Consider the following 18,785-nt stretch of genomic DNA (forward strand, 5'->3'; position numbering starts at 1 on the left):
TGCTATCTCCATTAACAAAGTGTGCCTCTCCCATTCTTTCTGACAACATTAACTGAGCATATACTATGTGCCAAGCCCTGGGAACATCACCTGCTATATGTCAAGGAAATGGGGATACAAAAGGCTCTCTCCCTGCTCTTGGGAAGCTCACAGCTCATAAGAAAGACAGGCAATGCTGTAATCCTACTGATTATTTACTGAGTGCCTGCTGCAAGCAAAAGTGGTTTGAGTAACATATCTCATTTAGTCCTAACAATCCAGGAGGCAGGCTATACTATCAACCCCATTGTACAAATAAGGTCACATAGCTAGTGAGTGAGGGGGTATGAAAACATGAACCCAGGAAGTCTAACTGCAGAGCCTACATTTGTAATCACACATAATAGGCAATCAATATTTAACAGTAACATAAAACTATGGTTGCACAGAAGGCAATAAATTCTAGGACAAGGTACAAGGGGCACACATGAGGAAGTAGGCAACTCCTGTGTAGTCAGGGAAGGTTGCAAAGAAGAAGGCATGAGCTGAGTCTCAAGGAATAAACATGAGTTCACCAAGCAGGTGAAGGGGAGGGAAGAGCATTCCAGATAGAGGGAACAGCAACTCCAGAAAAGAGCGGTCTCAGGCACGCACGCGCAGTGTGGCACCTTCCTTTCCAGAGCTAATCCCCTAAGCTCGAATGAATGGCTCCAACAGGTAGCTGCGGTAGTAAGAAAGTGACCAGGGTGGAAGCTTCCTGTGAGTATAATTCTTCAGGAGTCCAAATGAGGCTAACAAAAGAGAAATTAAACACAATGCTGTGTCATGGCACTTTGACATAAGTGTCAACTTAGAATTTCAAATAAAATTAGAAGATTCTTCTAATAATTATATAGGATGGCAAATAAGGTCCAGGGGCAAGTACACATGGCAAGAAGTGACTAATCGTATTTTGCAAAAAGGCAACCAGGGCTGACCCTTCTCGGGATAATATTGCAGGGAAGTCAGAGAGAAGGAAAGGTTACCAGCGGTTAATGTTAAATAGTAATCCATCCACCACGCACCCCCCACCCGCTCCTCCATATTCATGGGAAGCTACCATCCATCCATATTCATTACCGTCCAAAGAGTTTAAAAGTAGCAAATGCAAGCTTGGAAGATTTCAGTTCTAATAAAAGTGCTTCCGGTGATGAGCGCCATAGGCTCCCCCCACCAGTCTCAAAATTAAGCTAAATTCATAAAGGGAAATAGCAGGTGGTGGAGCTGGGACAAGCCCTGGCTCCCTTAAAGCAGCAAGTGTACCATTCACTGGACCCAAGAGGTTCCAGGTGCAGGCCTGGGTTGGAATCCCAGCTCTACTACTTAGGGGGCAAGCTATATCACTGCACTCTGCCTCAGTTTCTCCTGTATCAACTGGCCATAATAACAGTACCTACCTCAAATGAGATAATCCACATCTTTGTCCCCGTGCTTGGCAGAGTGGCAGAGTGCTGAGTTCCATAAGCATTTGCTGTGATTCTTCTCTGATGCATCCAGCACATGATACAGGTGCCATCGGCCCCAGGTTAGAGACAAGAAAAGCAGCAGTAACCTGCTCCAGGTGGCACCGCTGCCAACAGCTGCAGGTGGGTCCACCCTCCCCACTGCAACTTGCCTCTCCATTGGACATCTTTGGGAGCTCTAAGGCATCTGCGAAGAACAGAACAGAGTTAAAACTCTTCCAGGAACAAAGTTAACTGCAAACATCCCCTCTGCCAGCCACCAGCAGGTTTCAGCTTTTCATTTTTTAATCTGATTTAGGATAATCAGTGAGATCCCTTCATCCTTTCAAGTTTATTGTCCACTGTCTTCATAACAACAGTCCCTATATCACTTAAATTAGGGTGATTTTGAGTTTTTCAAAGTGCTTACAAATATGTGAGCATCTAGCATCCTTACAATGACCCAACAGCAGAGACAAGTTGTGTATCATTGGGGGGTTTTGTTGTTTTGTTGTTGTTGTTGCTGTTATTGTCATTTCAATTTCACAGAGGAGAAAACTGAGACCAAAAGAGTTAAGGAATTTGTATAAAAAGTCACACTGCCGGGGCATAATATCAATCCAGGATTTTTGACCCCAGGGAGAGGGTGAGCTTCTAACTACAGCATGAAAGAATGAAAGAAGATTAGGGGAGGGTCCTGTGGAATGACAGGAGGTGGCAGCCCAGGGAGAGACCCTTAAAGCTCTTGAGACCCTGTATTCTCTGAGGATCCCAAGGGCCCACATTTCTGCTTGGCCACTCCATCCGGTCTTGCCGGCAAGTGGGAGGCACTGCTGAATAGTGGGAAGGGTGGGTTCCTGAATCCTAGGAGGCCTGCAGAGCTCTGGGACTCAGTACAGGGAGGAAAGCCTGGTGATGCCCGGGTTGTACATATAAAAGGCATATCTCGGAGTGGTGGAGTGTGCTGGGGACCCAGGACACTGACTTTTCTCTCCGAGTGCTGTTTGCCAGGGCGAGGCAGGCCGGTGAAAGAGGTTGCCTCCCACCCCCCAACCCCACCCACGCTGGGTCGAGACAAACTAGGGGGACCTTAATTCCCTTTACCCTGAAATGAAAGCCAGACCAGCGCAGAGTGGCTGTAAAGGCTGGAGGCTGAGACGACCGCTGGACCCTGGAGATAACAGAAGCACGGGCGGATCTTGACCCGGAGCCCCGGCTCCCTGGTCTTCTCCCCCGCGGCCCAGCGTGTCCCCAACTGCAAGCGCTTGCTGCGCTGGGCCGGGAGCCAGAGATTCGGGGACATTAGGGGCTCGCAAGGCGAGGGGGGGGGGCAGATTGGGAAAGGAAATGCGAGAAGAGCGGGTCGGGGGACACTGAATTCAACTAAACACACGGGAAAAGAAAAACTCCTCGCTCAGAAGCCAGAAAACGAGCTCCCGAGCCGGGGGGACACTGGCGCGCCCCCGCCAGGCGTGAGGGCCCCGGGTCAGGGGAGCAGCCTGGGGGCCCGATGGTGGCGTCGACCCCAGGCAAGACCTGCGCCCACCCACCCATTGCAACTCTGGGTCTGTAGAAAGGCCACAGCGAAGGAAACGGAATTTGGTCAAATCAGAGTGCTTTAGAGACAGCAAAAAAAAAACCAACAAAAAACCGTAGCTGGGAGCGTTAATTCCGTCGGGGCGAGTTTGGGGACGCGTTTCGGACGCGTGCACGGCCCTCCCGGGCAGCTGGCCCCGAGCGAGGGGGTAGGAGCTCTCAGCGCGGGTCCCCGCGAGACCCCTCAATGTCACCAACCCGCAGGGAGCCTTGGCGCACGTTCGCGTTTGCAAATCCAGGCGGGACGGCGGGGACTCCCTGCTGTCCAGGGGACTAGGTCTCTCAAGCCCTCACGGCTGTCGCTGCCTGCCCGCGGGGCACAGCCTCGTAAAGGGGCCCGGAAGCAGCCTCTGCGCGGCGCCACCCGGAGCCGGCGTCTTTGCGCCCGGGGAAGGGCGCGCCACCCCGGCGCAGGCGACCGGGCGGCGACAGGCGAGCGCCCTGGTCCTCGCCGCCCCACCTGGTCTGGCCTCCATTGGCTTGCTAAATTATTCCTGTTGTTTTAGTAGTTCCGTTCTTCACAGCCACCGAGGGAGGCTTGTTCGGACAAATCCGAACCAGAGTCTCTACTCTTGTCACCGCACTAGCCTCTCGGGGAGGGGCCCTGCTCCCCCGGGAGACTAGGAAATTGTTACAGCTTCCAGTCCCTTCCCCCACCTGCTTCAGGGTGGCCAGGGCGGGGAGTTTTCAGCAACAGGTGACTGGAGGCACCGGCACCCAAAGCAAGTCGCCTCCCCCCTCCCTCTCTGATTCTTCCCACGGTTTCTGGGGCCCTGCAGCCCAAGGCAGTGGCTGTCCAGCTGTCCCGTTTTCAGCAACAGGTGACTGGAGGCACCGGCACCCAAAGCAAGTCGCCTCCCCCCTCCCTCCCTGATTCTTCCCATGGTTTCTGGGGCCCTGCAGCCCAAGGCAGTGGCTTTCCAGCTGTCCTTGAGCATTTTGTTTAGAATGGGAGCGAGCCAGCTTACTAAAGTGACATAAAAACCTCACTTGGATTTACAAAGAGATTCATACAACTGTAAGAGCTTGCATTTGTTTTGAGGCTCTTGCTGTGTGTTGTTTTCTTTTTTTTTTTTTAAATGAGAGATTGCCAGACAGAGAAATCAAATTACAAAATAACTTTCTAACATGAATAGTGCAATGGTGTAAAATTGTGCAGTTGACGAAGCAATTAAAAGATTTATAATAAGTAAATATTCATCGTGTATTTCAGGCAGATGACTGCATATTCAGGTACAAGAGACTATGTGATGAGCAGCCCTCTTAATCCCGACAGTGAAAGTATATCCTCATTTAGGGAGATGACCTAAAGTCTAAACTGAGACCTTTGGGGAATATGAAGCCTGGAACAATTGGCCATGCTAGGGTGCTGGAAAAGATGTCAGAGGCCAGAATTCACCTCCTTCGTGTACAAAACGGGTAAACCAAGGCTGTTGAGGTCGTGAGTGAACCGAGCCTGAGCCAATTCTCCACCATTAGCAGGACAAAAAGCCCAATGTCCTGCTTGCAAGAGATACTCTTATTCTCAATTCTCAGTCCCATTCTACAGATGGAAAAACGGAGGCAGAGAAAGAGAAAGTGCCTGCACCAAGCTTCCCTCATGTGCTCTTGCTGCAGATCTGAGAAATTCCTCCATTCTTCTCATTAGACTTAGGTTGGTGTTCCAGCTGGCTGTGGTTCTACCCAAATTGCTGGACCCTGCCTGCACCCCTATGAAATCTAAAAGGCTTTTTTTGAACCTTTGATTAAATGGCATAGTTATATTATTATTGCTATCTCTACTCCATAAGTGAAAAACAGCTCCAGAGCAGGGCTGCTGGGAGAGGCTTCGCAGACTGATAGGGGCTAAGCTGGCAGGTGTGCTGGTCCTGGCATCCAAAGCAAAGCCACAGCCCTGGATCTGAGGGTTTTATTGTTTTAAGAGGTACAAGTTCACAGCTTCCTGCATGGAAGCCTCTTCGTTCTCTCGGAGCCAAGCTTAAATGCCTCTAAAAACTTGGCCTGCCGTTATCCTGTAGCTGTTAATTGAGCTTTGAAAACTTTACATTATGTTTACAGTGCACTGTGTGAATCACAAAATAAATTAGAACCCGAGGCAAAGAAATTGGAGTTTTCAATAAATGGAACAAAAACCAAGGGAGAGTCTCTTCTTAGACAATATAAGATTCACTCTGATATTTTTCACATTGATATTTCTTTCTAAGGGGGAAAATGGACTTTGAAAAAGTACATTTTTGCTTCTTAAAAACAAAATGTACTACCTAAAGATTCATAGTTTTTCCTCTGCATGGCGGTCTGAGTTGTATAATTCTGCAAAGACAATATACTGAAGAAAAAATAAGGAGACAGTAAGTGGAATGTACAAGAAAGGCATTTTTTTGCCACTTAGGAAACCAAAAATACAAGATGGCATTAATGATTCATACAGTTAAAGGCAACAAAAGAAAACAAAATTACAATACAGTTTAACTTGAGTCCTAAAGCAGATTCCAGGTAAATTTTATATTTGCTTTTCATTTTTTAAGCAACCTGTACTAAGTTTGGGAGACCAAAAATAGCTTTTTTAAAAGGGCATAAACAAAACCCCACACAAGGAGGAACAGCTGATGTTTTTCAAACCTCTACCCTGGAAGATACTCTTAAAATATAGTCTTTAGAACATTATTCCTCAATTTTCAAAACAAAATATGTACGCTTTCTTCCTTCTGTAAATTTCACATTTGGGAAACAGGGCTTACTAAGGAAGGCTTGACACCTGATCCTAAAAATTATTGTTGTAAAACTGAGCAAATATGTAAGCTTTTATGAACAGAAGAAGGAAGAGACCATGTGTTTACATCAGATAATTTTGTTTTAATCCTGCCAAGTGGATCATTAACAGCAGTTCAATTCTTAAAATTTTAAGAGAATAAAGAAAGAGCAGTCTTCAATCTGACTTCTTGAAATATTTGATAATTAGTTTTAAAATTAAGAATTTGCCGTCTGCCTCTCAAAACAGATGCAAAAGTGATATAAATTTCAATCATGCAGGCAGTCCAAGTATACTATTTCTACATGTCCTATTATAAAAGCTATAAGTGAAGAAAAAATACAGGAGAAAAGAAGGGTTAAAAAAATTTAATGCGGAGTGTCTCTTAAAATATATCTGGTTTAAATCTGCATTAATACAGTCACTTTCCCAGAATAATCTCATATAGATAATTGCTAACAACATGATAGCTATCTAACTTCTTTCGCCAAAAATAAAACAAAACAAAACAAAACAAAAAAATAGCTCTATTGCATTTCCTAATTTTTAAAAAAATCTGGTATTTTGAAACCTTTCTAAGAATTATAAGTGAAATGATGTAGAGATGAACTGCAGAAGATGACACATAACTGTGCAGTTAATAGACATTTTAGAGACCATTTCCTCCACAAAAAAATAAATAACTTAATGGAAATGGAGATGACAAAGCCTGAGCTCTGTATTGGGCTTTGTGAACAGAAGATAAAAAAAGTTATAATGCTTGTTATTTCTTTCCTTCTTTTTTTAAAAAAAATTTTTCTTTCCTTTTCATTTTTCTTTATTTTTCCTTTCCTTTCTAATCCTGTTTATTTGAGGGGTGGTATGGGAGAAAGGACAAAGAGCTTCACTAGCTGGTGACCTCGGCCCATCCGGTTGCAGAGCCTGACTTGGTTTCCTCATATGGAGGTGAATATGGATATAAGTACGCTGTATAAGGAAAATGGGTATATATACACGATGGAATACTAGTCAGCCAGAAAAAAAGAATGAAATTCTGCCACTTGCAGCCGCATGGATGAGCTTGGAGAAAATTATCTTAAGTGAAATAAGGTGGGCACAGAAAGAGAAATACTGCATGTTCTTACCCACAACTGGGCACTAAGAAAGAGGGGGAGAGAGAGAGAGAGAGAGAGAGAGAAAGGAAAAGAGAAAAGAAAATAAACCACAACAGTACGTTGAACTTTCAGGAGACAACAAACCTAAGGATACTAGAGCTGGGAGGGGAGGAAGTTGGGGACTGACAGGTCAGATGGTTAGCATGGGGAAAGAATACAATTTGTAATGATGAATATGCTAGCAACAATTTAAAAAAGAAACGGGACAAAAAAAAGATAATGTGAATCTTTCCATGAACTTTTTGAAGATTCCTCATGTATTTCACTTAAAAATCGGATGAATATATACTTATTGCTGAACAAGTTTGAGAATGCTGGAAAAAATATATGTGAATAGCCATACAGATTAAGACCCGAGGTGTTTATATCCAAGTAATAAAAATGAGCAAACAAAAAACCCAAAGTTGCAATACATATATTGCAATGAAGAGTATTTGAGAAACTTATAATAAAAACATGTTTAAAATTTTTTAAAAAGAAATGAAAGAAGTGGGTATAGAAATAGATATGGCTGTAAGTCTAAGTGCAGACACAGGTATAGGAAGGAGTGTGATTATTAATATGGAAAAATATATAGATATGGAAATCTGGACATAACTATAGATACAGAAAAGAGATAAAAAGAGATCTAGAAAAGCTTCAGACATGGAAATAGATAGATATGTTGCAGATGGTGTGTGTTGGCAATAATGGTATTTATCTTGGTGACCTGACAGGCTCAATGGCAAACAGCTGAAAGAATGCCGCTACTGTTTTTTGTAAACCAAAAGTATGAGAAATGTAAACATCACCTCCACTTGATCAGTGCCTAGTGCTTTTTCAATGAATTGGGCAGTTCAAATGCTATGTGGTTAAGAGAATTGGGGGGGAAGTGTCATAACTGGAGTTTTCCCCACATTCATGCTCCTGTGCATTTTTTCACTCTACAGCTGCTGATCAAGTGTTTTAGTAGGTAGAGAGTTTGCTTTTCTCAACCTGCTTTTGAGTATAATTTCTAATGATCAGAACAGTTAAGAGCATTCAGTAAATACTGTCTCTAGACCAGACACTGTAGATTACAAGCAGCCTCACACCCATTAATCATTCATTGTATCGATGCTAGAAGACTGGATGGTGTTCTCCACCATCTGGCTGGTAAGGAAACTGAGGCACAGAGAGCAGTGGAAGAGCAGGTGCTGAGTCCCACAGCTACTCAGAGGAGGATCTGGATGCAAAAGCTTGGCCCCCACAGCTTTTAAGAAAACAAACATAAAGTACAAATATTGATTGAGTGCCTTAATTTGTCCACAGTCAGGCATTTTTCCAGACAGGGACAAGTGTCCAGCCAACAACTCCTGGACTGTGGGAAGGCCTCATATTTCACTGGCAGAAGTAAAGAGACACAGAGGGCCTTCAGGACAGGGATGTTCTGGCAAGGACATTATTCCAGTTCTGAACACCCATGAGCACAGTCACGGGAACTAGCCGTGCACACCCAACTCTCCTTGAGTCATCTGTGTGTAGCAGACTCATCGATTGAGTGCTTGCTCCATGTCAGGCAGGTGGAGAAGCCAGGTCATCCTCCCTGCCCTTCCATTTGACGGACGACATTGAGACCTAGAGACACTAAGCTGTCCAGGATCATTCAGCAGGCAGGTGGAGAAGCCAGGACTTGAACCTGTGAGTTCTGGCCTCAGGTCTGAGATCAAGGCTGGCAAATTTTTCTGAGCACAAGCAAAAGTTGGAAGGGTAGAGGAGAGTTCCATTTTGCCTGGATTGGAATCATGATTTGCCTAGCAGAAGGAAATCTGGACTCCCGAGGCTCCTTGGCCTCTGGTTTCACAAGTGCCCTCATGCAGGAATAGCAACCAGGCACATGTGCTCTGATTTTCTTGCTACAGAGTTAAAGGATGCACATCTCTCCATCCTCAGATACCAAAAGCACCCACATAAATCTTGCTGCTCTGCTAACAATGCAGGGCGGGATCTGTTTGTCCTCTGGGCTTTACAACTTCCAGTTCTTTCTGTCCCACGGTAACTGTACATCTTCTGCAGTTCTCCTGTGTTCACGACCCTATCCTGCAGCACAAATTATGGGCTGACTCCAAACAATGATTTTTACTTAACTTTTGCATTTCCATGCTAGCTATAAAAATGTGCATGACCCTTCGACTTGGGCCTTTTGACCTTTGACACATGCATAGCCTTGAATACTTAGAGGAAATGAAAAGTGTATCTAATTCCCCACTAACAGGAAAAGTGTATCTAATTCCCCACTGTGTAACAATGAAAACACCCCGTTATTGTCATTATTGGCTTGCCCATGACTTTCTTCCCACCGGAGGCTATTTGGACCCACGCACCAAGATGCTGAATGCCAGCTCTTGCTTCAACAAAACAAACAAAACAAGCTTTGGACTAGAAGCTAAAAAACGTAGATGTAGCCCAGCCTCTTACTCTGGGTAACCCTGAGCAGGATATTTACCCCCACTTTATTCTCCTGTGCGGTGGGGATGGTAAGACCTGCTCTGCCTGTCCTCACAGCCATAGTGAGGCTAAAAATAAAGATGATGGCTAGCACCTATGGGGTGCTTGTTTTGTGCTAGCTCAGTCTTCATGTATTTACATGTAATTCTCATCATACCCTAGGAGGTAGGACTTCAGCTTACAGAAGAGGAAACTGAGGCACAAAGAGGTCAAGTTACTTATGCAGAGCTGGTAAAGGTCGAAAGCTATAGATTTGATTCTAGGCTGGTCTCACTCTGAGCCTTTCTGGATCAAATCTGAGAGCATATGCAAAAATGCTTTTGCAGGCTGGAAAATGCAACCAAGTGCTAGAGATTATAAAACACATTAAACTTTTTTGTTGCTGTATTAATTTATAGCACTTTTGTGGGGCCTGGGGAGCTGATCCTAGTTTTGTCTCAAATTATCATCCTGGGCCTTATGAACTAGAAATCATCAAGTTTTCTTCCACCACTGAAATAGTAAGCTTTTGTATAATAAAATGCTACTGTTGATCCTGCCCATCAGGGAGAGTAGGAAGAGAGTTTTGGGGAAGCTGAAATTCAGTTTCAGGGCATTGATGTTCCAGTTTGCTAACTATATTGAGAACCCTAATGCAGCTTCCAAAAATGCCTCGCTCACTCCCAGGGAGTCAAATGCCAATTCCTGAAACAGCACAGCTTCTCTGTCATGCGGCACTGACTGTGACCTTGTTGGTACTGTGACCTTGGGCAAGGACATGTCACCCCTTTCCCCTTAGCCTCAGGTGCCACCTCTGAATTGGAAATCTAAAATTACCCATCGTGCCAACCTCACTGGATTGGATTAAGGACCCAGAGAAGTAGCAGATGGGAGAGGACTCACCAAACCAGAGAGCACCCGAAACCTTTGAGAGATTCGTATGCTTGTCAGTTGTTCTCTGTTGTTGGGCTTTCTTCACATTTCCATTGTCCTCCTTTCTTTGGTTCTGTCTGAATTTCTTTTAGATTCTAGACACCAAAAGGCAGCATTTGCATTTAGACCAAGGATATTTTTAGGGCCCCTTCATCCTCTCACTCTCTGTTGATGGGGGTGGGGTCATTCTTAAAACTGAGCTCTGCCTCCCATTCCCCACTCCCCAGCGCACTCCCCCACTCCCACTACTGCCACCTCCACGTCCCTGCACCTTTCGGAACAGAGCTGGAATTAGAAAAGTTCTGAGAGAGGAGAGCCCAAGCTTTCTTTCAGCGGCTAGTTTTGTATTCCTGATTACAATCCTACGTGTTTCCAGCACTGGCAGCCATCCGCGACGTCCCTGCACCTTTCGGAACAGAGCTGGAATTAGAAAAGTTCTGAGAGAGGAGAGCCCAAACTTTCTTTCAGCAGCTAGTTTTGTATTCCTGATTACAATCCTACGTGTTTCCAGCACTGGCAGCCATCCGCGTGCGGGATAAAGCTGAGTTGTCTATCACTCTAGGTTTTAGAGTAATCGTGGCTTTTACCTTCTTATTTTGATTCATTACCTTTGCAAAAGCATAAATCTGTCATTTTGGCACTAACTTCCATCATATGCATATTAATAAGAATAATAATCACAACATCAGTGATTTGGGATTTTATAACTGAGTTATTTTCCTTAAATGCCAGGGCAGAGTTAGCTAGAATGTAGCACGAATATTGCAAAGGATTTTTCTTCAGAGATCAATTTCTAAACTTTATAAACATTGTTTTTGGGTAGAAAAGTGAGCTTGCCTCAAAGAACCTGACTTTTCTAAACTCAAAATTATTTCTGCTAAGAAAATGGTGTCTATCCCCCTTTCTTGATCTGCTTAGATTGGAACTAATCTTTCTCTAAAAGTAATTAGCCACAGACTGACTATAAGTCAGTCTATAAGTATATTTTAGAAAATATACTTATTTCCTTTTATTTAAAATATTTACAAAGTGCCTACAATATGCCCTGCACTGGGTTAAAATTTAGGGATGCAAAGCTATTGCTTTCAGTGTGTTGTGATAGGATATCATTTCAAGAGTATTTCTCTTTTAAAATTTGTTTTATAATAGGCACAAGAGTCTTCTTCTCAGGGCAGTAAAACAATGTTTCATTAATGATAGAGACAAATTAGTGTGTGTGATCCCAGTAATTTTCACTTTAAACATTAGGCCTTCTCTTGCCGAACATTTTCACAGCAAGTTGATCACAATTTGACATGCATACAATTTAGGAAGATTGATTCATTATACAATTTTAAAAATTCTTGAATTGCAATTGTCAAATAATGATTGTTCAGCTAAGGAGTTTTGATGTTCTGAGAGTAGCCTTATAAATCTTCCTTACTGAATCAACTTGCGAAAATTTCAAAGCAAAATAAAACACTTGGCCCTGAAAAGTGATGCTTATGTTGGACAGTTAATATAAACTCAGCAAGAAAGAGTTACATTAAATACTAATCCTACTCATCATAAATAACAAACAGTGTTAACTGATTTGTCTTTCATGTATAAAAAGGTGACGAAGGGATAGCATTAGGATAAAAAATTAATATTTGTTGAGTGTCTGCTGTATGCATTTTGGGTAAAGTGTTTTCATATTTATTAGCCATTTAACAAGCAGGTAATTGTGCCATACAGAGGAAAGGAATATTAACTCAGAGATGTTAAGCTACTTGTTTGAGGTCACACAGCATTCAGGGGTTGAGTTACCCTGAAGCCCATAATTAGCCTCCTTTCTGTATCCTATGCTATGTCTTACCCTAAATCAACTTTATTTATTTTTTATTTTTCCAGTTACACTCACAGTAACATAGTCAATGCACGATCATACTAGAAAATTGAAAAAAAAATCCAGTCAAAAGGCAAAAGTTCACCCATGATCCAAATACCCATAGTCACTTCTCCTTCCAGTCTTTCTTCTGCGTGTGTTATCCTCATGATCTCATGTGTTGGAGAGTGAGGAAAGGGTGCACTCACCAAGCCTCAAGACAACTCTGATTGTCTGGTATCTCTGATTTTTCAGTAAAGACCTGCACAGGCTAATTTTTAAATCTCCAGACTAAACGGAACAGCAGAGCTTAAAGCCCGTTTGAAATCTTAAAGCAGGTGGGCTCTGAGGGGCCAAAGCAGCTCCGTCTTCATGGCCTGGCCCATGTGGTTCTGGGTCTCTCTCCCGCTCACCCTATTCTATTTTTTACCTAGCACCACCTACACCCCTAACACTTCACTGACAATTCTCTGCCTTTTCTCCCCCAAACACAATGGAAAGTTAATTGAATGTTTTATGCCTTAGAAATATCAAAGAAATGAAAAGAACGTAGGTTTCAACCATATTTCAATAATAAGTGCATTAATTTTTGCCTTTTAACTGACACTTGTACTAATTTCCTTAAATGCTCTCTCTGGTTCTTTTTTGATCTGTCTGGCTTTGTTGGGCTGATGATGAAGGCTTACTTCAAATGCAAAAAGATTAGCTCTCTTTTCCTTAATAGCACAATTACAGATTGTATGATGTCTCTATCATGAAAAAGCAGGGACAGACTTTTAAAGTCACAGGAGTTTATTACAAAAGTGGCAGTAATAATTTTAATTACTTTACTCTACAAAAGATGACAAAATTGCCCTAATTGTCTAGTGGCATTTAGAAATTGTTGTGGGTAAAATGGGAGAAAAGCATTTAGTAGGGGTTCATCCCCCCACCTCTCACCCCCTTAATTCGTCTGGGTCAATGTCTTAATAAAGTATTGTGATACATTATAACTCTGAGCCCAAATTTCATACACTCTAAGTACAGTGGATGAAAGTCTTAGGGAATGCAGAATAAGTTTCTCTACGTAATATTCAAAATGAACTGGAAACGATAACTCTAAGTACTATTTGTGGCTTACTATTTAAAGCCCAGGAAAAACAAAGAATAAATTCCTTTAATTTTGTCAAACACGTACAATGTTTAAATTCAGTAGTGACTACAGTTCAAAAGACCAGATGTTCTTGTGTATTTATATAATTATTTTGCACAATAGTTTACCACTGGCAAAAAAAAAAAAAATCAAAGCATATTGTTGTACTTGGCATTTCTATGCACGACAAAAAAAGAAAAAATCTAGAGATTGCAATATATTGAATTAATTCTGATTTTATTAAAGCCAAAGAGAGAGAGAGAAATGGTGTGATAGTCATATTAGTCTTATACTAAATTAAGTCCAAGAATAAGAAGCAACATTGATCTGAGAATAAAAAGCCTCAACTCTAATGCATTTAGGTTAACAGAGGAGAAGCTGAAACTGTCTGACCCATTGTCAGTCTATTTTAAGATGAACATTTGTTCAATTCTAATGAAAAATGTTGCACTTAAACTCTGGCAAAGAGACAATTAGTACATCCTCCTCCCCCAACCCTCCCACAACTCAAAAAAAAGCAAAAAAAAAACCCCAGAATTTAAAAAGTAAAAGAAAAACTACGAAGAATTAAGTAGTTTTAAACTAATCTTCTGGATGAGGCTGCTATACTGTGGTAAAATTAGATGTTTCCAACAAAATCACCTAAACTAAGGACCTCCTAATTTCTATTATATATGAATACTCAGGTAGGAAATTGCACAGGTTCCCGTAATGAAGGACTTTTCTGACAGTAAATTTATTAATTAAAAAAAAAAAAACAGGTCCTTTCAATAAAAGCTACTCACCTAAAAAGAATGATTCTGGAATACAATAATAGAATGAGTGTTCTATAACACAGTGCATTTAAAAGACATTTTAGATTCTTAAATTATATCTATCCAATTCTTTGTTCACATAGATGACGAGTGTGGGGGATATTCTTGGGAAGTGGAGACTGATGTAAATGAATATTGTATCATGCAAAAAGAGTGAATACCTTTTCTCATTTAATATCTTCCAGATTTAGTAACTATTTTTTACTCTTAGTCAGAAAGAAAGAAAAGAAAAAACAGAAAAAGAAGAAAGAAAGAAAGGAGGGAGGGAGGGAAGGAGGGAGGGAGGGAGGGAGGGAGGGAGGGAAGGAAGGAAGGAAGGAAAGGAAGGAAGGAAGGAAGGAAGGAAGGAAGGAAGGAAGGAAGGAAGGAAGGAAGGAAGGAAGGAAGGAAGGAAGGAAGGAAAGAAGGAAGGAAGGAAAGAAGGAAGGAAGGAAGGAAGGAAGGGAAATTTACTTAAAAAATATAAGAACTCAAAGCTCTGAGCAGCTAATTAATTGAGGCCACAGAAAAAGGATATTTTTCCCAGCTCCTGGGGACATATTGCCCATCAGCAGACAGGTGGGCTTGCTAGTTTGATCACTGAAGAAAGAGTTCCCTGTTGGGGAAGTTAGCATTTTGGCCTCCATGCTGGTGAATCGGACTCCTCTTTGTCAATTCTACCCAACAATGTTCAGAACAGGCGCTTTTCTTTGCCGTTTTGGTTCTTAGGTGCTGGTTTTCATTCCCAACAACGTTGCATGGCAATTGCTGACATCATAGTACACTGCAGATGGTGATGCATCGAGGCAGTGCCACCCCATGAAGACCAGGATTTTGTGATCCTCAGCCACTGCTGTCACCTATATGCTGGACACATAGGAGACTCACTAAGTCACTGCCAATGAGATAAATAGATACATTGCAGAGAAAGGGGAGAGATATGCATCGTCCTATCTGGAAAAATAATTCTCTAAAAACTGTCATGAATAAAATTAAAGAAAATGCACTCCCTGGCATAGGTGAGATGAAGTTGAATTTGAAAGCCATTTCAGAGTTTCCGTGCAATTAAGACGACACTGGCTTTCTTCCCTGGCCTCATAAAGTCCCACACAGATGCCCCAGAGATAGTGTGACCCTGAAAGCGTCTGGGTGAACTTGGGCACTGCCTGGCTCACCCTTGCCTGAATTAATAAGTGCTCCAACGACGTGCCTGTTCACACGAGCACACTGTTCCGTTAGCAGTTTGCGCTTGGTGGGAAAAGATGGTGAGGCAGGCAACTCAGTCCTTGCCAAAATTTCGAATGTGTGACACCGCGAGAGAGACACCGTCAGGAGCAGTTGCTAATTTATTTTAAGTGCCCCCTGAGTTTTTAATTTATCTGGAAAAATAAATAGATAAATCCAAGGCTTTCCCTGCCAACCCGGCCCAGCACCAGGTCTGCCAGTGGCAGTGGAGGTTTGCGGGTGACAAGAACGGCCGCCAGTGAGAGGTGTCAGAATGTTCAGCCAACAAAGGAGGATGAGTGCTGACTATTCCTGGTTGCATTAGAATCGGATATATCACATTTGTATAGAGCTGACCTTTCCTTTTCCTAAATTGGCTGCCGAAACACATGCTAATTTTTTTTTTTTCCTTCAGAGAGTCTGCAATTCCAAACAGTACCGCAGGCTTCTCCAAGCCCGATTCAGTGGCAAGTTTGGAATACGATCAGTCTAGTTTAGAAATTCATTATCCAAAGCGAGGAGCCGGGCGAATATTATAGTTTCATAAATATGCAGATTTTGTTTATTTAAACATTTTTTTATTACACTTTGTGTTTTCCTAAATTGGGTCATCATTTTAATATAATTGGAATCTGATGTGTGTCCTGTTTTCCTTAAAAGCCATCTGGTTCATTTTCGACTCTCAGAAACCAAATTATTTGCGGTAATATTGGGCTTCGCTTGTGGCGCCTTTTGAACCTGCATGTGGCTTTGGGGTGTTGGACCGAGGAAGTCCAAGGCCATTGTGGGAGGGCTCCCTGCTCCCCACTCTCATGAGGGGTTTCCAAGCTGGACAGCTAAGATGGGACTCAGTGGAAATCTGTGGGGAACCGATGAAAGCAGAATTTGATTGAAGAGAATAAATAAATGTGACCCACTGGGCACCATCTTGGATGAAGGGCAAATAACCAATAGTTGCAAGTGTGGTGAAGGACACAAAGTGTAGTTCTGACATTTTACTCTCTAACCAGGTCATAAGATCCCTGAGGGAAGGAGTCATATGTCCTAACAGCTCCAGCTCTCACAGGATTGAGCACCTAACAGGTGCTGAAGATGTACTTATTGGTTGATGGAGATTCTAGAAATCCAAATGAAAACAACATAGCATGGTGCATTAGCTCTCCATTGCTGCATAACGAATTACTCCAGAACCGAGTGACTGAAAACAACACACGTTTATTATCACATAGTTTCTACAGGATCAGGAAGGTAGACATGGCTTAGCTGACCGCCCCACTCAGGGTCTCTGCAAGGGCCATAGGCCTCCCCCAATTCCTTGCCACATGGGCCTTTCCATAGGGCTGCTTTGCAAGGTGGCAACTTGCTTCACCTGAGCAAACACGTGGCAGGTCAAGAGAATGTGCTGGCAAGACAGAAGTCACAGTCTTCCACAGCCTCACCTCAGATGGAACAAATATCTCAACACCTTCACAGTACTCTACTGGTAACGTAAGAGTCACTGGGTCCAGGCCACACTCAATAGGAGGGGGTTACACAGGGGCATGAGGCAGTGGGAGCCACGTCCAAAGCCGCCAGTCAACCCGTGTGTAAGTATTACAGTGCAGTCGGTCAGGTGTCAACAAAGAACCCAGCAGACTGCAGAGCCTGTACTGGTAATAAGGAATTAAATTGAAATGACCTGCTCCTTACTCTAAAAACTACTTGTACACCCTTCAAAATGCTCATTGGAACCATTCCCTTACTCATTTATTTAGGCATATGGTAGAGAAGAGGACAACATTTTCTTCCAAAGTCCACCAGTCAGAATTCCTTTTTAAAGTTACAAAGACAGTTTGCATATCATTCCTTTGACCAACAAACATTTATTAAACGCCTCCTAGAGTGGAGCAGAATTCTGTTTGTTAGCTGCCATGGGCTCTGCTTCTAGGCTGACTTAGGTCAACCCCCGCTCTGCATGTGCCTGAGGGGACATTTCTTAGCTTCTCTCTCAGCCTGCTCACTCATACATGAGGATAACAACGGTACCTCTCGTAAAGAGCAGTTGTCAGAATAAGATGAGCAAATACAGCGTTTTTCAAACTGCAGATTATAACACATTCATCAATCTGAAGTCAGTTTAGTGCAATGGCTGTCAAACTTTGTGTGTGAAGTGCCGGGTACAATCCTAGGCTTTGCAGGCTAATGGTCTCTGCTGCAACTCTGCTCTTGTAGTGCAAAAGCAGCCATAGAGAATGCATAAATGAATGAGTATGGCTGTGTGCCAATAAAACTTTATTAACAAAAGCAGATAGCAGGCTGGATTTGGTCCAAGGGCCACAGTTTGCTGACCCTGGTTCAGTGGATTACAACTAGAAGTTTTAAAAATAAATTAAGTAGAATGGAAAATATCAATGTGTTTTGCACATAGGAAAGATGAACATAGTTTCTTAAAATTTTGGTCTCAGCTGTGGATATATGTATGGATATATATACACATATACATGAAGGCACTTCAGAAAGTTCATAAAAAAACAGAATTAAAAGATAATACTAATCTTTCCATGAAGTTTTTGAAGTATCTTCACACATACACACACACTTCACACTTGCACAGATATACACACATCATTTACCATATTGAAATGTAAAATGTATTTGTTTCCATAGTTTGGGATTTAAAAAAAGAATAAGAAAGCCACTAAATTAATGTGTATGATGCATTTCGTATGGTGCCTGGCCCACAGCATGTACTGAATAAATGTGAGCTACGATTCAACCTTGTGCTAGATGCAGCAGAGACCATGCAGAGAGGACCTGCAGCCACGTCCTCAAGGAGGCACGATTGGAAAGAAATCAGTAATGGTGGGGAGGACTGGCCCTCCAGAGAGCTAAGTGTGAGGCTTCAAATGGAAAAGCTAAGAACGGTACGTCTGTAAGTACTAAGACGACATATATAGTGTTGGGCATCTAGCACAGTTAGGAGGAGTCCTAAAGAAGGACCAGGCTTTCCTCAATGAGGAAGAGGTGGACTCCAAACTGGGTTTGAAAGACTAGGAGGATATGGATGTTTAGTCCTGGAAATGTTGTAAAATTAGTTGGCTGCAGTCAGTTTAATTCTCTCTAGGAATTGTCCTTATAAAAGCATTTATACATTCATCAACAAATATTTACTGAGCAACTGTCATGGGCCAGGCACCATTCTAGTACTAAGGATATGGTAGTAACTGCAACAAAATCCTGACCATGTGGAGTTTATGTTCTACAGAGTGATGGGGACTTGGGGAGACATTTGAGAGAGATGTGATTGAAGCAAAGGAGTGAACCTCTGATTTCCCAAGGGGAGAGTTCCAGGCAGGGAACAGCCAATGCAAAGACTCCGGGGTGGGCACATATTTGGTATGAGTGGGAACAGCAGGGCTCCACCACCAAGTCGTGTGTGAAAACTCAGAGAAGGCAGGAGTAAGGGCCTTTGT

General features: G+C 42.6%; 1 long non-coding RNA gene across 1 annotated transcript; it reads right to left on the reverse strand.

Annotated features, from left to right (window-relative positions):
* Positions 1-1,582: 1,582 nt before the first annotated feature.
* Positions 1,583-14,183, reverse strand: LOC103604951. Its single transcript, XR_551754.1, has 3 exons — positions 14,101-14,183; positions 10,308-10,432; positions 1,583-1,668 (listed from the first exon to the last, which is right to left on the reverse strand). It is a non-coding gene; the product is annotated as an uncharacterized LOC103604951 (long non-coding RNA).
* Positions 14,184-18,785: the final 4,602 nt, after the last annotated feature.

The sequence above is a fragment of the Galeopterus variegatus genome, unplaced genomic scaffold (genome assembly GCF_000696425.1).
Source record: "Galeopterus variegatus unplaced genomic scaffold, G_variegatus-3.0.2 Scaffold5500, whole genome shotgun sequence".
Taxonomy (NCBI): Eukaryota; Metazoa; Chordata; class Mammalia; order Dermoptera; family Cynocephalidae; genus Galeopterus; species Galeopterus variegatus.